Source organism: Buteo buteo, chromosome 9, assembly GCF_964188355.1.
Source record: "Buteo buteo chromosome 9, bButBut1.hap1.1, whole genome shotgun sequence".
NCBI lineage: Eukaryota > Metazoa > Chordata > Aves > Accipitriformes > Accipitridae > Buteo > Buteo buteo.
The window spans coordinates 25,002,554-25,008,513 of record NC_134179.1 but is presented as its reverse complement, the minus strand read 5'-3'; positions in this window follow the sequence as shown (position 1 = coordinate 25,008,513).

The following is a 5,960-nucleotide window of genomic DNA, read 5'->3' as shown; positions in this document are numbered from 1 at the left end:
AATGTTTAGCTGGCAGCTCTGCTGAAAAGGATCTGAAACTACAGGGTTGACAAGTTGTATGTGAGTCAACAATATCAATGCTGCGGAAAAACCATACATGACTATCACCCAGAAGATTGGTAAAGCTGTTATTTTACTTTTTTCAACACTAAGACCTTACCTGCAATACTGTGTTTAATTCAGGCACATTTTAAAAGAGACTGGACCAATTTCAGAGTCTAACAAAGCAACAGGTGTGGCTGAAGGTCTCTAAAACACCTTCTATGAGGAAAGACTGAAAGCACTGAGATTGTTCAGACTACAGAAAAGACTGAGGGAAAAATTAACTGTTCAAATTCTGAAAAATGCTCCTCTTGACTGCTGCAAAGAGGAAGGCGATAACCTATTTCCTTTGGAGTGAACAGAAGTAATAGGCCTAAATGTTAGCAAAAGGGGCATTATGAGTGGAGACAGAGATGCGATTGTCCCACTCCACTTGGTGCTTGTCAGGCGGCACCTGCAGTACTGTGTACAGTTCTGGTCTCCACAATTCAAGAAAGGTGTGGGCAGCCTGGAGATGGTCCAAAGAAGGGCCATGAAGATGGTCAAAGGGCAGGAGAACCTGCCCCATGAGAAAAGACTGAAGAAGTTAGGTCTTTTCTCCCTGGAGAAAAGAAGGCTCGGGGGGACCCCATCAGAGTATTCCAGTACATAAAGGGTGACTACAAGGAGGACAGAGGGTCTCTTCACAAGAAGCCATGTGGAGAAGACGAGGGCTAGTGGGTACAGGTCGCACCAGGAGAGGTTTCATCTTGATATAAGAAAGAAACTGTGAAAACAATCACTGGAACAACCTCCCCAGGGACATAGTAGAGTCCCCATCACTGGAGGTTTTCAAGATGTGACTGGACAGGATGCTAGATAAGCCCATCTAGGTAGGCTCCCTTTCACATGAGAAGTTGGACCAGATGATCTTTTGAGGTCTTTTCCAACATGGGTTGTTCTATGAACTTTCTAAGAGCAAGGGTAACAACACAGCAGAGCACAGTGGGTGAAGTGGCTGTGGACACTCCAGCTCTGGAAGATTTTTAAGAATAGTCTGTGATGATATATAGTTTATATAGTTTACAAAGGTATAGTTTACCTTGCCTTAAAAAGAGAAAATAGACTGCAGGTCACTTCAGTGTGCTGTGTTCTGATTCTAGGGCAAGTATATCAAATAGACTTTTCTCTCCACAGCTCATTTGATTAGTACCAGTTGCTCTAACTATTAAAAGTGGTAAGTAGAATTAATTCAATGAGCTAGACTGAGATAGGCAGGCTCTATCAAGTCAATAAAATTTAAGTTTGGGCAGTGCAAACAAAAGGTGAAGGCTATGAAACATCAAAATTACACAGTAATGTGAAGTACGCTATACAAAGTACACTAAAATGCATAGTGACAAATGAAAGTAATTTCATATCCATTCACTAGTAACTGGACTTATATATATTATATAGGAGTGAGGATTCAAGTGTTCTCCAGCTTTATCCTGTAATGCAGAGAAGTGGGCTGCAGTGTGGAAATGGAAAACCAAAACCATTTAGACAACAGAAGGTGATTCAATAAGCAGTATAAGAACACTTCAGAGGGATCTGCAGGCCCAAGTCAGAGAAATGATCAAGAGACCAGAGACATGTATAAGTAGAATAACTGAACTAGAAGATATAATGCTGAAACTAACAATGATGGAAAATTACTGTATCTGATAGGTAAAACCTGACTACCTATTACCTTAGGAAAGGACTGCTAGTAATATAATGACCATAGGCAAGAAACAGTTTGCAAAATCATAAAAACACCTGGCAAGAAACCTTGCCCATCAAAATACCAGAGAGATGAGAGTAGTAAAAGTACCTAGTAAGTCTTTCAGGAGTAAATCAATTAACATTGATACTGTTATTTTCCAATACATTGGTATCATGCAAAGTAGGTTTTCCATTTGACTGGTTTATATACCTCCCTCTGATATCTTTGCCTCTGATGTGGTCAGGTTGCTACATCCTTGTTTTACATGGGTTTTTTGCAGTGACAGGAAACCAGTGGCAGAACACACAGGTATTAAGTTCTACAGCCTGAAGCAAAAGACTTATCTCTGTTTTCTTGCAGCAACAAAAAAGAGTAGGTGCCTTTAGATTACCTAGCTTAACATAAAGAGGATACAGAAAGACCATAAGAAGCAGCTGTATCAGGCAAGAAAAAAATGGTACAAACACAGAAGAAGGAGGCAATACCATGTTAAGTACAAATTCTGACTGCATTCCATGAGTAGACAAAGCCCAAGAGAAAACCAGAGTGTAGAAGGAAAAGAGGGAGGATCATTTACAATTCCTAGATTTCTGCTTTCAGAAACAAAAGTTAAGAACTGAGTTAATAAATATGTAACGAAATCAGAAACTGGGAAAAGAAAGGCTTTTTGCCAATAATTTCTTTCTAAATTAAGTCATGCCTGTACTCTGGAGGTAACAGAATCAAGACAGGCAAGTGAGTATGAGCTAGAAAATGTAGAATTGATAAAATGTACATAGAAACAATGGCTAAAATAGATACTCATTATGCATTATGACAGGGTAAAGGTATATAAAAAAAACTGCCAAGAGGGGATTCTTAAAAGATGTCTAGAGTTGGGGAGAGCCAGCCAACACTGAAAATTGAACAGGTAGAAAAGTCATCTTCAGTCAATTCCTGGTTTCTTGCTTAACAGAACAGGCAGAAGTGGGAGAACAGAGATGTAGATCTTGTCTATGTTGAGTATCTGAATTGCAGGATTTTTTTTAAACTACAAGCATCTTTACAAGTAATTTGTGTCCTTGCTTTGCACATTAGTTACAGAGGAACATTTTATGAAAAATAATGTTTTCTGTTCATTTTGCTCTCAATCATCAAACCATTTTGATGTTTAATTAGTCATTTTCTTCACTAAGTTCCATTTTGAGTTCATTTTACTCAGAAATGAATCTGAAATGTCAACTTACACTGACTTCTAAAGCATCTTTATAAACCTCATATGTAACTTTGACAGAACAGTGTGTTTAAGAAAGACAAGATGAAGTTCTTATTTTTGCTGAGCAGATACCAAAATCTGACTATACAACAGTACCAGCCTATCAGCCTAATAAAGGCAGAATTACCAAGTAACTCAGTGCCCATCACCACAGAAATAAACTGCATGTTAGGTTGAATGAAGAATTTCAGTACAAAACTAAGATGGACTTCTCACGTTATTTGGTCCCAGATTGTTTCACAACAAAATGAAACCCAGTCAAAACTTATCCTATCTTTCTTGGAGTTTGAATAAATTTTTGAAAGTCACTGCAAACTATCTCACTTTTGACTGCTATTTAGACAAACTCAAGCCCAAGCTGCTCTCTATAAATGCCAGCTCCTTCCTATGCATTGGTGAAGTGCAAGACATTCAACTGGATCACCTAGAGTCCACCTGGAAAGGCAGACTCTTGTACTTCAGTACAAGTCTGAAGTTTTGTTATCCCTTTTATAATCACAAAAGGATGAAAAAGTTGAATGGCTTTGATATAAAAATACAAACTGCAGAAAACAGTAATGTTTTTGATAAATATGGCTTGCAAAATTGTCATGAAGGCAAACAAATTCACATTGTTTTGTTTACCTCTTGGATACCTTTAGTGAAACTCTAGCAAGTCTCCACAACAGACTGATTGGAAACAAATAACAACAAGGATGCATGACAGCACATTTACAATGGAACTATTACAGTATTTCCCAAGTTAAAAAATGGCAACTCTTTTGCTGACAAGAATAGTGATTCTTACTTAAGAAACCACTGGAAACATGGAAAGAGATGAACCTTAATAAAATACCCCAATGAGATAAACAATAACGATTAAAAACATAGGCTTGAAGGCTTTGAAAATAGTTATGAGAACCTACCAAAGGTCTATGAACTAAAATCTCTAAACTGACCTGCTAAAAAAATAAAACCCTTTAAAAGAAAGGATAGCAGATGAAACACATCAACAATTACATTTTTAAACAAATTAACAATTACATTTTAAGGAATAAATTACTTTTCTAAAAAAAGATTGTGGCAAGTAGTCTACAAATAAAAGACTATTAATCATAGGACACAATAGGGAAATTCAGGAGATTCATTATTCTTTATTAAAGCTTATTGTATAGCTAATAAATAGCACAAAAGAAAAACAATGTAATTAAAATGTAGGCAAAGAGGCACTAACCATACAAGGGGAACAATGGTATTTTGAAAAGTTAAAAAGCAATAATGCTGGACTTAATTGCAGGCAAATTCTAGTTCTAATAGCCAATGTTTCCAGAACACTTCAGAAAAATTAGGCTTAAATGACATGTGCTGTTACACTGCCATCTTGTGGCAAAGTACCCGCAGCTTTCTGCGATCATAATACAGTTTTCCAGAGGATAAACTGCTTTCAAAAAGACAAGACTTAGCATTCTTGTTCTTAAAACATGAAAACATCAGTAGAGATTTAGTTAAACCTCTGGAGATATTGCTCAAGAAACACTAACTCTACTGAAATCGGAATCAAAATTTCACTTCAGAGGGCTCATGACCTCATTGTCTGCAAAGACAATTAGAACCTATGGCTTCTGAAACCTAGATTTCCAGCAGTTAAACAAAATGAGTTTATCATACTTTTCCTCACCTTGTAAAAATATAACAAATTATTATAGATAGATAATCTAGGATGTTGAACATATTTGTATACAATCTGAGATATGACGGAGTGTTGATGTGACCCTCCTATTAACTTCAACGCATTTAAAATGAAAAATAAAATTATTCATTAAAAATTTAGGAATCTTACATTTCCTATTAATACAATATCCTAGGATTGTGCTACTTGGTAGTTCCAGCCTTGCTCCAAGTCTCTGCATTAATATGACAACTAAGGCTTGTGTTTCTTAAAACATTTCAAGGTCTTAAACTGGAAACATCTTCAAATAGAAAAAAAGTAGGTTTCTTTAGATGTTTTGCTGAATTTTAGTACAATCATTTTTTGCTCTTGGCCTACAAGTAAAAACTGTAGTAAACTGTGAAATAAGTCTTCTGCATTATGGAATTTTAGCTTTGGGAGAACAGTCACCCACACTAAGGTGATCGAAGAAAATAAAATCCATGGCAATAATTGATTGTTGTCCCTACTTAGAAAAACACTTTAAGACGGTAACTATGGCTCAACAAAGTCAATGAGGATAAAGGACATTCTTAAACACATGCAAAAGCTCTCTTCTGAGAGAGGACTGAGTGCACTACATGCTTACATAGCCCCCTGAACTAAGGGCACTCTAGGAATAGGAGGTGAGTCAGGGATTGAATTAACATGGAAATCTTTTCAGCTCAAAGAATTGAAGTTCTCTGAGAGACGACCACAGAAATGTACACTGCCAAATAAGCATGTACAGACATTTATACTGCCAATATCTGCATAATTAGGGAACACCAGCTTTCCAAAACAGTTAGACCTTATAACTTGCTTTCAAAGCACTGGAAATTTGGCATGCGAGACACAATAATTTCAGCATGCAGAGCATCCTGCACAATTGGTCTCTAAGTTTATTAGAGAAGTTGGTGATTGACTTTAAAGTAATTTTTGTGATTTTTTTTTTCTTATCAATATCATTAAAATTCTTCTACAAGTTGCCCCATAAATTACTCACGCTTCAACTTACATCAAACAATCAGATTATTTGCTCAGAATACCGAATAACAGAAACCGAATTATATTTGATGATCAAGAGAAAATAACCCACTGATCATTTAAACAATTAACTTCTGCCAAAATATCACTGCATCTTCAGAGCTGAGTTGCCCAACCCCAAATTCTATTTGTACACTCAAGTGACACCTAGAGGTTGTCCCCTGAATGTGATAGGTTTTACTCTTGGAGGTTAGGCTCTGACAAGAACTTTGATCCATTCTTCA